Source organism: Macaca fascicularis, chromosome 13 (genome assembly GCF_037993035.2).
Source record: "Macaca fascicularis isolate 582-1 chromosome 13, T2T-MFA8v1.1".
Taxonomy (NCBI): Eukaryota; Metazoa; Chordata; class Mammalia; order Primates; family Cercopithecidae; genus Macaca; species Macaca fascicularis.
In genome coordinates this window covers 13,539,134-13,557,234 of record NC_088387.1, presented here as the reverse complement: position 1 = coordinate 13,557,234, position 18,101 = coordinate 13,539,134, and the positions used below count along the sequence as shown (strand labels likewise).

The window sequence follows — 18,101 nt, the reverse complement described above, 5'->3', positions numbered from 1 at the left end:
ACCATCTCCCCTCTGGCCGCCGAGGAAACCGAGGCTCATGGTGACCTGGCCCAGGTCTGTTGGACTCACGGTCCTTCTCATCCCCAAGATCAGAGGGCTGCCACCAGGGAAGGAGCTGGCCCCTAGACACAGCCCAGGAAGCACACAGGGAAGGATGCCATGGGGACTTCGGTATGTTTTTGCAAAAAAAAAAAAAAACATTTATTGCTATTTGAACCCTGCTTTTATGCTTCCATTACCCAGAAAATGAGCTACGGGAGACACCAGGAGAGGCAGGAGATCATCCTCCTTGCACAAAACCCACTCCCTCGGATACTGTCCTCAGCGAGGGTGGCTGGAGGCCAACCAGGGGGCCCACCCGCAGAGTAGCAGAGGAGGTAGGTTGACCCTGTGGACGCTGAGCTCTGTGGCGAAGGTCCTGGCCTTCTGGTAGAAGAAGAGCCACTTCTCGCAGTCCAGGAGGAAGTTGTGGGAGATGGTGGCTGGCCGCGTGTAGATCTTCAGCTGTGCCTTCTTGTTGCCCAGGTCCACGGCGGCTGCCAGTGCCAGCTGGTAGTACCCGGCTGCATCAAACGGGTCCTGAAGGGGACAGGTCATGGTCAGCAAAAGGGGGACTCGGAACCCGTCTTCCCAGAGGCCGTTCCTGTCTCCCGGTCATTCCACATGTCCTTCCGATGCTGGCTCGCCCCAGGAGCCCCGAAGCCTGTGACACTGCTGTGGTCTCAGCTGCAGGAGGTGGGGATGACCCTGACACCCCTGGAAGCCTTCCTGACTGTCCCTACGCCCCACTCACCCCAAGCCTCCTGCCCCAGTGCCACCCTCTCTGCAGGCAGTGGCTGCTTTCCCCATGGGCTGAGGTCAGGGCAGATCCTGCCTGCTCTGAGAGTTCCATGCAGGACCCGTGGCTCCAAGCCACAGCAGGGGCACGGTGTTGAGTGACCCAGGCTCCCCTCTGGCCCCTGTCCATGCTGACCATTTCCAGGCCCTCCACGGGCCAGGCCAGGTACAAAACCATCTCACAGGTGTCCTCTCTGGCAATGTTCCCTGAAATATTCACGGAGCGTGACTCCCCAGACATCCACTCCCATTGTCAATGCGTCTTTGGCTCAAACTCACCATCCCTGGGTTGGGATGCCGCCTCCCAGACCTCCTCCTTCACCCTCCCATCCCCCACCCGGCTTCTCCCCAGGCACCTCCTCCACATGGCGGTCACCCAAGGGACCTCTCTAAGACCCATGCCTGGCCTGTCCCTCTTTACCATCTCAAGATGGCTCCCAGGGCCAATGACAAAGTCCAAGATGCAGCAGTCCATTCCCTCACTGCCCCGCCCCACACACGGAGCAGGGGCGTGAGAAGGCCCCGAGTCACCGCCACTGCTCATCCAATGCCCCCTGGCCCAGCCGAACACTGGACTCTGTGCTGGGTGCATGGTTGAGCCTAACGTCCTTGCTTCCAGTCTGAGGGACGTGGGAGTGAACACTGACCACACAGGGTGGCCCAGGCTGTGGCAGAGGGAAGCCCAGGAGGCCCCAGACTCAGCCGGGGGTGGAAGGCAAAGGCTTCCTGAAGGGGTGGGGGCTTCCCAACTAAACAGGAAGGAGCCAGGCAATACATATGTCTCTGCGTGTGCCTGTGCATGTGAATGTGCGTGTTTGTGTTCCTGTGCGTGCATGTCCCTGTGTGTGTGCCTGTGTGTGCATGTCTGTGTGTGCGCGCCTGTGTGTGCGTGTGCGTGTGCCTGTGTGCATTTGCGTGTGCATTTCCATGTGCCTGTAGTGTGTGCTGCAGCTAGTGAGTGACAGCGTGAGCCAGCGAACACTTAATCCACCCTATTCCAGGGCTCACTCTCATGTGTAGACTCCAGGGGACCCCATTTTAGAGGCAATTGGCAAAGATGCTCATTTACCCCTGCTTCTCTGCCAGCCTTCCAGGTCCCATCAAGCCTGGCTTTTTCTCCCACTCCTCTGGGCCCTGGGTCCAGAGCCTCCTATACAAGGAAGAGGGTGTAGCCTTGGAAAGACACCCGCCCTTGGGGAATTCCAAGGGGGCCTCCCTCTGGGAAGCTGGCCTGTGCTGACAGCATAGTCACGATGAGGCCCAGAGGGCTGTGCATGGGAAGGAGGACTGTGCATGGGAAGGAGGACTGTGCATGGGAAGGAGGGTTGTGCATGGGAAGGAGGACTGTGCATGGGAAGGAGGACTGTGCATGGGAAGGAGGGTTGTGCATGGGAAGGAGAGCTGTGCATGGGAAGGAGGGTTGTGCATGGGAAGGAGGACTGTGCATGGGAAGGAGGGCTGTGCATGGGAAGGAGGGTTGTGCATGGGAAGGAGGGTTGTACATGGGAAGGAGGACTGTGCATGGGTAGGAGGGTTGTGCATGGGAAGGAGGGTTGTGCATGGGAAGGAGGACTGTGCATGGGAAGGAGGACTGTGCATGGGAAGGAGGACTGTGCATGGGAAGGAGAGCTGTGCATGGGAAGGAGGGTTGTGCATGGGAAGGAGGACTGTGCATGGGAAGGAGGGTTGTGCATGGGAAGAAGGGCTGTGCATGGGAAGAAGGGCTGTGCATGGGAAGGAGGACTGTGCTTGGGAAGGAGGACTGTGCATGGGAAGGAGGACTGTGCATGGGAAGGAGGGCTGTGCATGGGAAGGAGGACTGTGCATGGGAAGGAGGACTGTGCATGGGAAGGAGGACTGTGCATGGGAAGGAGGGTTGTGCATGGGAAGGAGGGTTGTGCATGGGAAGGAGAGCTGTGCATGGGAAGGAGGGTTGTGCATAGGAAGGAGGGCTGTGCATGGGAAGGACGGTTGTGCATAGGAAGGAGGACTGTGCATGGGAAGGAGGGCTGTGCATGGGAAGGAGGACTGTTCATGGGAAGGAGGGCTGTTCATGGGAAGGAGGACTGTGCATGGGAAGGAGGGCTGTGCATGGGAAGGAGGACTGTGCATGGGAAGGAGGGCTGTGCATGGGAAGGAGGTGAAGGAGGCCTCTGTCCCTCGACCCCAACCGTCGACTTTGGTCTCTCAGGTACTACTTGGCGCTTTCCTTTCTCCTGGACGGGCGGAGTGGGCGGCAGGCTTGACCAAGAGAGATAAAGGCCTCTTCTGGGAGGTCCGTCCCCCTGGGTCCCCGGCGTGCCCCTGAGCGGTGAGCAGCGTTCCCCTGGGCCTGATACTTGGCACCTCCCTGTCTGGCTGGGACTTGGGAGGCCACAGAAACCACGTCTGACCTCCAGGTGTCGCCAGTACTGGGCGGGGGCCTCCCGGGCAGCCCCAGGCCTGCGGTGGGGTATACGGGGCAGGGTCTTAGGGCTGCCCCAGCTCCCCATGTTGTTCTAAGGCCCCCAAGATCTCGGCCCCTGGACTGGAGTGCCCTGGCCCCTCAGCCCGTAAGGAGCACTGACACGAGGCTGGTGTGATGCTAAGGAGGGGCGGTGCCTGCTGGGCAGATGGGTGGAGACACCACAGGTCTCAGTCTGCCAATCTCAGCTCTCCACCCCTACAGGGCTGGGGGCAGAGGGAGCACAGCACCTCCCCTCGAGACACACCCGACCGAACAAGGCCTCAGCCTGGCTGGCTGGGGCCCCGCCCCTCTGCACCTGCCCTGAGCTGGGGTTTCCCTGTCTGTGAACCCAATGGTAAGACACTGGTCCCACCCCACCCTTCCTGGGTGATGTGAAGATTCAAGGTGTCTCGGGACTCCAGGAAGGAGTTGCTCAGTGCAGGCTGGCACCCTGGGCAGGCTTCCTAGAGGAGGCGCCAGGATATGGGTTGGATCTTGCAACGTGGATTCAATGTGAGGATGATGCCGTCCTCTGAAATGTCACTCTCCCGACCCTGTTTTCTTTGTTAAATGCACCTTGACACTTGACTGTCAAGACTCAGCTTTGGTGTCACCTCCTCCAGGAGGGCCCCCTGACTACAATCCCCCTTCTTTACCCAGAGGCCACCATTGCCCACTCATGTGGCAGCCTCCCTGGCTGAGACTGAGTTGAGGGTGGGGCCTGGCCATCTGGGGAGCTGGGTTTTACCTGCTAACCTTGCCGGCTCCTGCAGCTGGGTGTAGAGCTCGAGGGAGGCCACTGGGCCATTCCTAAGAAAGGCTGGAACCCAGGCCTCTGGGTTCCGGGTGGAGATCCCACTCCAAGGGGGCCAGGAACACCCCGAGCCCTGCTCCTCCCCACCCACCTTCAGGTCGTAGAAGATGATGTCACCGAGCACCAGGTACACCTTCACGTAGTAGAGGGTCTCCTCGTCGAACTCCAGCGGCGAGTTGCAGAGCTAAACGGCCTTGAGGTAGAAGTGCTCCGCCAGCTTGCCATGGTCCAGCCGGTGGTGCAGGGCGGCCAGCCAGTGGTAGGCCACGCGTTCGTTCAGCCGGTCCCCTGGGGAGCAGGCCAAAGGGGCAGGTGTGAGGATGTGGCTCCCTGGGGCAGGGAGGGCACAGGCCCCTCAGGAGCAGGTATACGGATCCCAGGCAGCACACCTGGCTTGTCTCCAGGCACCTGTGGTCACCCGGGCAGCTCTGGCCATTCCCTTCCAGGTTCCCAGACTCACTTTCCCATCTGCAAAGCAGAACTAATAAGGCCTGCCCCTGTCTACTGAGAGGCTTTGGCAAAGTCGGACTTGGATGGCCCAGTTCTGTGCCAACACATAGCCACCTGCCTTTGCTCACTGGTTTTAACCAGGGGAGCCCAAAAGCCATGCAGTGCAGGTGCTCCCGGGCTCCCCGGCTCCAGGCAACCCACAGACGTGACATCCAACTCCTCCTGGGTGTGTCATGATCAGATCCCCCTACCTTGGGGAGTCAGCTGCATACCTACTGTGTACTGGGCCACGGGGCACAAGGCGCTGAGGCATGTGGCCTGCCTAGGGTTTCCTGTCTCTGGAGGGGGACAGACAACCCTGGCCCAGCACCAGGGGATGCACAGCCTTAAGGGGCAGACTGCTGGAAGGGGAACTGGGATTTTATCAGCCAGAGAACCGTGTGGTTGATGAGGGTGGGAAGGGCACAAGAGAAAGGGAATGTGCCACTCAGTCTGACACATACAGGGACCAACGAGATGCCTGGCATGTCTGGAAGGCAGAGGGCACACTGGACGGCCCTTGTGGTCAGCAGCGGGAACAAGCACAGGAAGCAGAGCTCAGTCAGGCAGGGAGCTCTGCACTGCGTGAGAGACCTCGGGCTGTGCCCCACAGCCGGACGGGGAAGCCAGTTGGGCAGATCTGCCTGCCTGGACAGGAGACCAGGAAAATCCAGCAGCTGTTTCAGCTCCTGGCCTGCAGACCTGGAGGCTGGGCTCTGGCAAAGTGTGGGTCCTGGCAGGGCGGGGGCTCAGGGGACTTACCCAGAGTGATCCTGAGTGCTAGGGCCATGTAAGCAAACTCCAAGTCCTCCTGGGGCTCCTCCAGTGTGGCCAGCAGTGACACCAGCTTGTTGCACAGCTGTAGCTGCAGCTCCACCTTGCGGTTGCCCGTAGTCACTGCCGGGGCAGAGCCCGGTCCTACCACACAGGCAGGTGGGGTCAGGTTTCCCGCAGCACCCACCTTGCCCAGCGCCCTCCTCAGAGCTCAAACACGTGCTTGGAGCTTCCCACACCCCAGCTACCCCTGCACCTCGACACAGCTCTGTGCTCTGGGATAACACACAGTTCAGACATCCAAGTTGGGGGCTGAAGAGTCACCTGAGGCCCATCCAGCTACACCCGATAGCCGCAGACCAGCCTCTCCCACCTGGGCACCGGAGGTCTGACTGGGGGGAGCCAGCACTCCTCTCTGCTCTAAAAACACCACATTGATCTGTGCCCAAGGCTGAGCCACACCGTGAGCTCAGAGGAAGGGAGAAGCCGTCCCACTTCGGGGTGCATGCAGACCTGGGCTTCCCACTGATATGCTGTGTGTCCTTTGACATGTCCCTGTGCCTCTCTGAGCCTCAGTTTCCTCATCTGGAAGATGGGGACAGGACTTCCCACTCATGGTTGCTTGAGGTCATCAGGTACAAGGGTAGAGCCATTATCACGTCCAGGCCCCGAGAGTTTGTCCCAGGCAGGGGCATGGTCAATATCATTCCCGGTCAGACCACTTGGAAACTCATCATGTGCATGGGTGGCCCTGCCTCCATTTGGGAGGCCTCTACCCTGCCACACCTGTGCCTCAGCCCTCCAGGTGCCCCACTGAGGCCCACCCACATCAGCCCACAGGCCAGATCACCCGGTAGAAGGACAGGCCTTCCTCCCGCTCCCAGGCCCCATTGAAGAAGATGTCTCCAGCTGCCTCAAACAGCTCCAGCCCCAGGTTGGGGTCGCCTGTGTACAGGTCCACATTCTGAGCCACCTGAGAGGAGACAGAAGTTCCCTCAAGACCCACACCTGGCGAGGTGGCTATGCGCATCTTTGCCAGGCTCCTTCCTCTCCCACAGTACAGGTACACTTGAGCATTTTTCAGACCCTGTGCATGAGGGCTGCCCCCACCACTGGCATGAGGACAATGAACTGATGCTCCTGAGTGCTAGGAAGTGACTGAGCAGCTGCAGCCCAGGAGCCCAACACCTGTGAATCCTACCACCAGGGCTAGCCCTAGCCCACTCCCCCTGCACTCAAACCAGTCTCCGTGGCCCCCAGATTGCTGGGAGCCCAGCCCCTGGCTCCTTTCTGCGTTGCCACATCCCTGCCACATCAGCAGTGTTTGTGGGTGGGCCTGGTCCCCTCTTGGCCATAAGCTCTTCATCCCTCTCCTCAGCTCAAGGAGGTATACAGCAGGTGCTCAATAATGAAAGCTTCATCAGTCTCGTGGGCTTCACAATTTGTTCCAGATCACACTGTGTTTGGGAAAGCCTCTGAAAACAGCCACTATGATAGATTCATTTTGTAAGCAGATGTGCCACATGTCGCTTGGAGCAAGTTCTTCTGTGTGTTAATTGAGTGGTCACATTATTTGAGCATGTGCAGTATACCAGCAGGTGCTGTGCACTGTGAGGTGCCGCGCCTCTGCCCTCAGGGAGAAGATGCTGGCCACCGGGGGAGGATGTGAGGGAACCAGTTGGAGGAAGGGAAAAGGCACACAACAGGTGCTCAGCAGTGGCTTAGGAATGAGTGGGTGGATGGATGAATGGATGAGGAGATGTAGACACATGGATGGATGAATGGGTGTGTGGATAGATTAATGCTTGGATGGATGGATGGATGGGTGGGTGGAATGATGTGTGTATGTATGTATGTATGCGTGGATAGACAATGTATGGATGGGTGGAGGGTAGATGATGTATGTACATGTGGATGGATAGATGGTGGATAGACGAATGTATGGATAAACAAATGGAGAGATCGATGAATGCAGGGATGGATTAATAGGTAGATTGGTGGGTAGATGGATGAATGATGGATGGATGAATGGACGAACAGCTGGATGGATGGGTGAAAGGATGGATGATGGATGGATGGAAGGATGAACAGGTGAATGGATGGATGATGGAAGGATGAATGGACGGATGGATGGATGAACAGATGAATGGATGGATAGACGGGTGAATGGATGGATAAATGGATGGATGAATGAACAGATGGATGGATGATGGATGGATGGATGGATGGAAGCATGAACAGATGAATGGATGGATGATGGAAGGATGGATGGATGGATGGATAGATGGATGAACGATGGATGGATGGAAGGATGAACAGGAGGTGAGTGGATGGATGATGGAAGGATGGATGGATGGATGATGGAAGGATGAATGGATGGATGGATGTACACATGAAAAAGTGAATGGATGGATACACGGGTGAATGGATGGATGATAAAAGGATGGATGAATGATGGATGGATGAATGGACACTGGGATGGATGATGGATGAATGGTTGGATAAATGGATGGATGGATAAATGGACGGATGGATCGATGGAAGGATGAATAGATGAATGGATGAATGAGGGAAGGATGAACAGGAGGTGAGTAGATGGATGAGGGAAGGATGGATGGATGATAGATTGATGGATATATGGACGAATGGATAAATGGATGGATGAATGATGGATGGATGAATGATGGATGGATGGAAGGACAAACAGGTGAATGGATGGATGATGGAAGGATGGATGGATGAAAGGATGGACGGACGAACAGGTGGATGGATGGTTGCTGAATGGATGAACGATAAAAGAATGGATGAATGATGGATGGATGAGTGGATGATGGATGGATGAATGGAAGGATGAACAGGTGAATGGATGGATGATGGATGGGTGGATGGATGGATGGAAGGATGAGTAGGCGAGTGGATAGATGATGGAAGGATGGATGGTGGAAGGATGGATGATGGAAGAATGAACAGGTAAATGGATGGATGAGGGAAGGATGGATGGAAGATGGATGGAGGGATGGATGAACAGGTGAATGGATAGATAATGAAAGGATGGATGGATGGAAGGATGAGCAGGTGAGTAGATAGATGATGAAAGGATGAATGGATGGAAGAATGAAGAGGTGAATGGATGGATGATGGAAGGATGGATGGAGGCATGGATGAACAGGTGAATGGATGAATGAACAGGTGAATGAATGGATGGATGGACAGGTGAATGAATGGATGATAAAAAGATGAATGATGAATGAATAAATGGACAGGTGAATGGATGGACAGGTGAATGGATGGATCATGGATGGATGGAAGATGGTTGGATGGATAGAAGGATGAACAGCTGAATGGATGGATAATGGAAGGATGGATGAAAGGATGGATGGATGGACAAACAGGTGAATGGATAGATGAACAAGTGAACAGATTAATGAATGACAGATGAACAGTTGGATCAATGACAGAAAGATAGATGGAAGGATGGATGGATGGACGAACAGGTGAATAGCTGGATAAAAAGATGGATAGATGATGGATGGATGCATGATGGATGCGTGGTAAGACGAACAGGTGAATGGATGGATGATGGAAGGATGGATGGATGGATGGATGGAAGGACCCACAGGTGTATGGGAAGATGATGGAAGAATGGATGGATGGATAGTTGGTGGATGGATGGAAGGATGAACAGGTAAACAGATAGATGATGGAAGGATGAATGGATGGATAGACAGGTGAATAGATGGATGATAAAAGGATGGATGAATGATGGATGGATGAAAGGACAGATGGATGGATGATGGATGGATGGAAGGATGAACAGGTAAATAGATGATGGAAGGATGAGTGGATGGGTGGATGGACAGAGAGCGAACAGCACAGGGGCCCTCCTGCATCCCTTGCCACTCACCTGGATGTACAGGTCTACCAGCTAGCTCTGCCGCAGGAGGTAATAGATCTTCCCTGCTTGCAGCCAGGCATGCGCCTCCTTCTCTTCTGGAGGTCAATGAAAATTCCCAGACTTCGTTTGGTGTAGTCCAGAGCAGATTTGTAGGCCCTGGAATCACTGGAATCAGACACAGGTGTCAGAACAAGGGCTCTCATCCTCCTGGAACCAGTCTGCCTCCTCCCGTGGGTCTGGTGACAGATGAATCTGGCATGTGGTGACTGGGAACGGCCCTCTTGTGTGTGCAGTGTTCTGCCCTTCCCAGGCTGCTGGGAGGGCCAGGGTGAACACACACGGCATGGAAAAGATGAAGGACATCCTTCTGAGGGAATCGAGCATCATGCTGCCCTGTGGCAGGAGGAGTGTGCTAGTCCATCTCCCCTGCCTCCCAGACATGGCCTGTGTCTTCTCCAGACGCACCAGGAGCCGTTAGTGTTCAGAGGCTATCTAGGCCGATGGTTCTCAAGGTGTGCAGGCATCACAGTCACCCGGAGGACTGTCCTTATAGCTTGCTGGCCCTGCCCCCAGAGCTTCCGGCTCCACAGGCCTGGGGCAGGCCCTAGAACTCCCACTTGCCACAAGCTCCTAGGTGACATGGATGCTGCTCTGCTGGTCCAGGGACTACACTTTGAGAAGCATGGCTCTAGCACACTGGCCCATTTTCCTTCTGTGAACCTGAGGCCAAGACTGGAGCCAGTCTCCCGGGTCCCCATGGAATCTGGCCCCTTCCCTGCTCTCTCAGTAAGTCCAACACTTGAGGGGCTGTGACTGCAGCAATGTCACCAGGCCCTGTGGGTGGGGTGGCCAGGGCCATGGTTACCCCACCAGGTCAGCATGCTCGGGGGAAGCCCAGTGGGCCACATATGGGACGTGAGACCTTGAAACCCTGCCCCAGGGAAGCAGGTGACACAATTGGCTCTGTCTTCTGTGGGAGAGAAGCCACAGGTGGCTGCTGTGGTCACACTTAAGGGGACAGATGAAGGCCAGGAGTGAAGACTCGGGGCAGGCAGAGGTCAGATGACAAAGGCCACCATAGTAGGAAGAACAGCCCAGTGTGCATGTACTGTCTCTGCTGGGGTTGAGATGACCTTTGACCCAACAAGGGAGACTCAAGCTGGGACTCACAAGCCAGCAGCAGCCCTGGGACGACCCCAGACCCACCAGCTCAAAGCATCTGATGCCAAGGAACCAAATGATCCAAAGGAAAGGGGCTGAGGAGGCCCTGGGCCAGCTTCCCTGTGCCCCCCTCCCAGCCCCCCCAACCCCCTTGTCCCCCTCCACACCCCCACCACTGCAAAGCTAGCCCTCACCGCTCGGTGCCCAGGGACCGGTAGAGCTGACTGGTGGTCTCCAGGAGCTGCCCCCTCCAGCACCTTGTCGGCCACCTTGCGGGCAAGGGAGAGCTGGAACTCGTGGTAGATGACACACTGGGTCTCGCTGGGCATGACGACGCTGTAGAAGTAGCACAGCCGCTGGACGGCCCGCAGCTGGCCTGGGCAGAAGACAAAATGGAAGACGTCAGCCTCCCAGCATCGAAGCGAGGCTGGCTGGGTTCGGAGGCCCCTGCTCTGTGCTTGTCTCTTTCACACCTCTGTGAACCTGGGCCCCATAGGCAGGGAGCCTGGGCTCAGACAGGCCATGCACCTGTGCAAGGGCAGGCGCCGAGCACACCGTGACATGGGCACAGCTTGGTGCACATGCTCATGGTACAGGCTGGCCTTCTTTACAACTCCCAGGGCCAAGGTCCTGGCCAGGCTCGGCCCCTGCACCAGGCCATCTATTTCTGCTTCACAAAGCCCCTCTGGCCAGGACCAGGGCCGTCTTCAGCCTGAGATGATGAGACCAGGGGCACAAGTAGCCCCTGTCGCAGATGGAACCCTGAGAGAGCAAAGCCAAGCGTCATGTCTGCCACACATGGCATCATGTTGGGGGAATGGGGTTCAAAGCCGGCCCCTGGCATTTCCACACATGCTTCACTCATGCAACCAGGCTCCAAACCCACAGGCTCGCTGGCCTCTCCCAAAGCCAGGGCGCTGGGAACGGTGGAAAGCTTCTGATTTTCTAGTGTCAGAAACATTCCGAAGATTAACACTGGAAACCAGGTACGCCAAATGGACATCTGTCACACACGCCCCCCAACAACAGCTGAATACACAGTCCTCTTGAGCGCCCATGGGACATTCCCCATGACAGACCATGTGCCAGGCCACAAAATGAGCCTCGGTGAAGGGAGAAGGACCGAGACCAAAGCAGAGGTGTTCTTCAGCTGTACTGGCATGAAACTGGAAATCGACAGTGAAGGAAACGTGGGAAATTCAAAAATATGTGGAAACTACACACTCCTAAACAACCAGTGAGTCAAAGAAGAGACCATCAGGGAAACTGAAAATTAATTTGAAAAGAATACAAACAAATGCACAGCCCGGGCCAGCACGGTGGCTCACGCCTCTCATCCCAGCACTGTGGGAGGCCGAGGCGGGAGGATCGCTTGAGTCCAGGAGTTTGAGATCAGCCTGGGAAACATGGTGAAACTCTGTCTCTATAAAAAAAATACAAAAATTAGCCGGGTGTGGTGGTGCACATCTGTAATTCCAGCTACTCAGGAGGCTGAGGCATGAGAATGACTTGAACCTGGGTAGAAGTTGCAGTGAGCCAAGACTGCACCACTGCAACCCAGCCTGGGCAATAGAGCAAAACTTTAAAAAGAAAAAAAAATAGCACAGTGTATCAAAAACACCAAGATGTAGCTAAGGCAGTGCTGAAAGGGAAATTTATAACTGTAAATGTCTACATTCAAAGAAAGAAGAAAAATCTCAAATCAAAAGCCTAACTTTCCACCTTGAGAAACTAGAAAATGAACTAAACCCAAAGTGAATAAAAGGAAGAAAATAATAAACGTGAGAGTGGAAATGGGAAGTAAAAATACAGAGAATGGAAAAACAAAAGAGATAATCAACAGAACCAAAAGTGGGTTTTTTGAAAATAATAACAAAATTGACAAATCTTTCTCCAGACTGACCAAGAAAAGAAAGATGGGGCACAAACGACTAAAATCAGAGACTGAGCACCATGGCTCACGCCTGTCATCCCAGCACTTTGTGAGACCGAGGGGGAAGGATCGCTGAGGCCAGCATTCAAGACCCCCCTGGGAGAACATGATAAGACCCCATCTCTAATAAAAATAAATAAACAATTACAAACCCAAGTTTCTAAAATCAGAAATGAAAGAGGAAACATTATTGCCGACCTGACAGAAATAAAAGGATTCCATAAAAACACTACGAACAATTGTACACCAAGAAACCAGACCATCTAGACACAACAGCCAAACTCTTAGAAGGACACAAACTACCGAAAGTGACTCAAAAATGACCCCAAGGAAGCATGTGGGGTGTCAGCCCCGCCCTCGGTCTCCTCGACCGTTCAGCGCAGGGTGGGGAGACAGGGAAGCATGATCCCCGTTCCCTGGCCTGCATTTCCAAGTCTGAATCCCCCAGCACCCAGGGGAGGGCCTCGTAGGAGGAGGTGCCACAGGCTATTGTGCCAGGAGCCACTGGAGGCTGCAGCGGGGGCTGGGGCGCTGGGTTCCTGGAGGGTCTCCTTCCAGTCACAGAATGCCCCTGGGGAAGAAGCCTGGGTCTGAACCCCCCAACCCTCCTTGGGCAGATGTGTGGGACCGGGGCCCCTTCACACGGTCCTTTCCAAAATCTCATCCCTCCTAGGGCCAAGAGTGGGTGCCAGGCCTGTGCTGGGAAATGAGCAGATTCAGATTTGGGCACAGCCCCTGGAGCTCTGGTCCAGGCCACAGGAGGCACCTCTGAGTAGTCTCACTATGCCATGACAAAGCGCTGCAAGGCAGAGGGGAGTCAACAGTATCCCTTGTCTCAGCCATTTCCCTGCACTCAACTTCCTCATCTATTCTCTGCGGCCTACATTTCGGACAGCCCTGCCCACCTACTGTCCGTTCACTGCTCGGTCTGCACTGACTGTTCGATAGCACTCCATGGCTCCCCAGTGCTCTTGGGGAAAAGGCCAAGCCACAGCCTGAGGCCCCAGACCCTGCTTAGCTCTCCAGAAGAGCTTCTCACTATCCAGCACCCAGCCCACCTACTCCCAACTCTGCACCTCCCTGCATAAGCCCTGCTCACTCACCTCCACTCACACCCCACTCATCCCCGCTCCCACTCCCGTTCACTCACCCCCACTCACACCCCACTCATCCCCACTCACACTCCCGCTCACTCACCCCCACTCACACCCCACTCATCCCCACTCACACTCCCGCTCACTCACCACCACTCAAACCCCACCCATCCTCGCTGACTCACCCCCACTCTCTCACCCCTGGGCCTTCACACAGGCTACACCACCAGCCCCTCATCCACACCTATTACTTGACTAAATCCTCTCAACCCTCTGGTCCCAGACTAAAGAGGCTTCCCTCATCCGGGGCCAAGTGCTGCCCCGCCATCACGCCACTCACCCTTTTGTGGCTTCTCTGGCCTGAAGCTCACATTCCCACGCTCAGCACCTCCCTCCCAAGGACCCCACAAGCCCCATTTGTGGGTGTGGCCTGGCACACTCAGCACAAGCTGCTTTTGCGTGAACTGCTCTGTGGCTTTGGGCAATCACCCGCCCCGTGTCCTCTGTGAAGTGGGATGACCGGTACACAGGGCTGCCGAGATTCCAAGCAAACACAGGCACAAGAACTGGCGTTCAGGGCCTGGCTCATGGAGGGGCCCCAAGTCCCAGCTCAGCACAACATGCCTTGATCCCAGGGTTATGTCTAGGGATTCCCAGCATGCAGGACTTTCCATGCTCAAGGCAGGATGGTCCCTGGGCAAACCAGGAAGAACTGGCTGCTTCAGTAGGGCACAGAGGGCCTGGCCCTGCATGGGAACGGCCTGTCTCCAGGGCATTTGCCAACATCTGCTGCTGGCCATGACTCAGCACTTTCGATGGTGGAAAAACCACCACTTGTTTCCGAATCACAAACCCTAGGTGTGCCCTGACCCAAGTGGTCCCAGAAGGCGCACAGGAGGAACTGGGGCACTCACTCTCCACGTGGTCCATCTCCACGGCGACGAGAAGGGCCCACTCGTAGTAGCCCTTGCACTGCTGGGCCGGGTCCTGGCGGGTGAAGAGGTAGCCCAGGAGTATGTGGGTGAAGTCCCGGCCACACTCCCCACAGGGAAGCCTCGAGAACAGACGTACAGCCTCCAGGAGGTAGTGCTGGGCCAGCCTGCTGGCACCCGCGTGCAGGCACAAGGTGCCAAAGTTGGCCAGTAACACTGCCTGGTTCCTCCGCTGGCCCAGGTCCCAAGCCACCCATAGGGCGTGGTAGTAGCCCTCGGCTGCCTGCCTCGTCCGTCCCGTCCTCTTCAGAGCCACGGCCACCAATGTTGGCAATCACACCCTCCTGGTCCTCGCTGACTACCACTGCATCCTGGACAGACTGCAGGATGTTCAGGGCCACCAGGCTCTGCCCATGAAGCACATGCAGCCAGGCCAGGGCCGCCAGGGGGTCCACGATGGCACGGACTCCGGCAACAGCACTGGTTTCCACCGACTGTGTCATGAAGGTGATGGCTGGGCCATGGGGTAGCCATGGTGGCTGTACGGCTGGGCCAGGCTGGCGTGGAGAAGGCCGCGCAGTGCCTGGCCTGTGCCTGGGGTTAGGGAGGCCAGCGCTCGCCTGAGGTAGTGGGAAGTCTGGGTGGGGAGGCTGTGGGGCTGGAGGGCGTTCTGGAGCACCAGGTTCACGTTCCTCAGCGAACCAGCCAGCGAGTCCTGTGTCCTCAATGAGGCCACCTTGACACAGGTCAGCACCACGTGGGGCAGGCACTCGCGGCTGTAGATGTCAGCCAGGAGTAGGCAGCAGTCTGAGAGCCACGCAGCGTCTGGGGCTCCCGAGTCCCTGTGCAAAAACAACAGCTGCTCTCGGAAGGGCAGGGCCTCCTCAGGCTGCTTGAGGTGCACGTGGTGCCTGGCCAGCAGGAAGCAGGCCCGGGCCTAGGCCTGCTGGCTCTGGCCACCCACCGCCCACTGCAGCACCAGCTGCAGGAGCTCCCCGTCTGCCTCGGTGCTGCAGATGTGGCCGGGCGTCCCCAGGAGCAGGGCCATGGCTTTGGGAACCACCTGTGTACACTTCTCCTGGTTCTGCTTCCAGTAAATGCTGGCCAGGTTGGCGTACACAGCCACCACCAGGAACAGGTCCCCAAAGCTGCCCTCCAGGACCCCCAGTGTTTCCTCCAAGTACACCCGGGCCTGGGACAGCTTGAGCCTCCTGCTGCACAGCCGCCCCAGGAGGAAGCAGAACCTGGCCAGGGCCATGAGGAGGCCACCTTTCTTAGCCGCCCCTGGGGCCTGTGCCAGGCGCCCAGTCAGCTCCTCCTCATCGCTAAAGCTGCTGAACATGCTGCTCAGCCATGGCAGCGCCACGTTGTACAGGCCACAGAAGCTGGCCTTGAATCCAGAGGTGTTCAGGAACAGCAGCAGTGATCTCAGGGCCTCTGGATCCTCCCAGTTGTCCTCAGCTTCCAAGCAGAAGGAGGGCTCCTCGGGGTCCTGCAAGCTCACGTTGCTGGATGCTACACAGAGACCCCAGGACGCTGGCTCCTGGGGGCAGCCTGGGCAGGTCTTGCATTGTTCCAGAACATTCTTCACCTTCGGCAGGGTCTCCTGTGGCTCCAGGCCCAGGCAAGGTGGAGGTATTTCTGCAAGTCACAAAAACACCTAGACAGATTAGAGTCCAACAGTGAGTCCTTGGTCCACTTGGGACAGGATCCCCGCATCCCCGTCCTCTGTGTCCCTGGCGCAGCTTGCCATGAGCCCTTGAGAATTATGCGCAAAGCAAACCCGGGGTCTGGAGCACGTACAAACTCCGGGGACACAGAGAACACGCAGGCCCGTGGCCCGACTCTCCTACAAAATCACCCTTCTGTCCTGCTTTGTCGCCACCTCACAGCATGGTTTTAGGAGACTATGTCAGCTCAGTGATCCCTCAGAGATGCCTTTCCCTTTAGAAAGAATCAAAGCCTTCTAAGTGGACCCATGTATATGCAGCACAACAACTACAAATGTAACTTTTGTCAGCATATTGGGGCCCCCCGGTGGGGTACAGGAATCCATGAAATCCTCAACAGCCAATCAGAGCTATGGATCAGCTCAAAAGCTGCTATGCAAAATTGGTAAAGCCACCGACGGCACAGGCCAGGGGTGTTGTACCCATGTACCCAGCTCCGTGCAGGGAAACGGACCATCCCTGCAGGAAGGATGGGAAAGCTTCCAGGCCCCTGTGGCCACTTTCACCTTGGATGGTCTGAAAACCTGAAGCCCACAGTTCCTAAAGGGTTAACAAAGGCCAGACTGCTCCAGCAGCCCACTGGTGTCTGCTGGCTTTGGTGGATTCCTAGCCAAAGCCCCCTCCCAGAGGTGAGCAAACAAGCGCATTTCCTGTTGGAACACCTGGGATGAAAGGAGGCATTACTGGGAAGGAAAAAACTAGATTTAGACAGACTCTCTGTTTCAAGCTCACATGTAAAAACTATTTTCAATACAAACTGTCTCCTTATTCATCTGTAAAGCCTTGGAATTAAAAAAATAAATAAATATGATTTAGAGGCAAATGTGACTTGACTACACTAGATGAGCTAAGAAATCTCCCCCACCCGGCAGAGGCACACAGCCCCTCCCAGCCACTACCCTGGCCTCCGGGGCAGCTGGAGAGCCACGTGCCTTTGCTCCAGAGACTTTGGCAGAGAGTGGAACCACCCCCTCCCCGAGGCAAACCTACAACAGCCTTCCCTTCCCCACTGGCTTCCCGGGCCTCCTCTGGGACCTTGTGCCTGCATCCCAAATGTACTGGGATGGATCCCATTCCCAGGGAACTTCCAAGGGCCCTTGGTGCATCCACATCACCAGGCTGTCCACATGCGGGCCCTGTGTGAGGGGAAGCGACAGAGTCGCACAGGGGAGACGGGAGGGCCTCCCTGAATCAGCCCCTCAGGAAGGAGCAGACCCTTCAGGGACCTCAGTCGAGGCCCCTGCAACCTAACGCTCTGAATTCTGCTCCCCGCTGAGGGCTGTGTGGCCTCCCATCTCTGAGGCAGAGCACAGGGCAAGCTGCAGCTTCTCCAGGTCATGAAAAAGGAACCCACAGCTACGTGTGGGCCCCAGCAGTGGAAAGGATGCCCCACCTCGGTCGGGGACCAGGCGGGGGTCAGCATGTTCACTGGAAGAAGTGTGGGACCCCACAGCCTCCAGTGCCAGAGTAGACGGGAGGTTCAGGCCCACCTCAGGCGACGTCCCCCAAACCCCCAGCCCGCACCACAGAGGGGTGACTGTCGCATCCAATGCCCACTGTACTCAGCTCTGTCCCCTCCCCCGGCATTACCCCAAGGCCCAACTCATAACCAGAGGAAGCCTGAGCCACTGGAAAAACCCACCTTGTTCCTGTGGCTGTTCGGTTTCAGCTTCCTCTACTGAGTCTGGCAAGGGAGAAAAGAGAAGCAATGAACACCCCCAGCCAGCACCTCTGCTCCCATGTCAGGTTGAGCTGGTGTCGGTGTTGCAGGGTGAGAGCATTGCAGGGTGCAAGGGTTGAAAGTCATATCATCCTCTTCCCTCCTGGATCATGGGAACAACATCACTGGGGGGTGTACACTTTCTGCGATATTGGGAGTAACATCGTCTTCTGTGCCTTGGAATATTAAGGACAATATCACGGGGGGGCGTGTACATCTTCTGCAATATTGGGAATAATATTATCCCCTCTCCCCATGCATACTAGGAAAGATATC

The 18,101-nt window shown here is 56.3% G+C and overlaps 1 pseudogene; it reads right to left on the bottom strand.

The window, feature by feature from the left end:
* Nucleotides 1-200: 200 nt before the first annotated feature.
* On the bottom strand, nt 201-16,023 carry LOC135966719 (SH3 domain and tetratricopeptide repeat-containing protein 1-like; annotated as a pseudogene).
* Between the last annotated feature and the right edge of the window lie 2,078 nt (nt 16,024-18,101).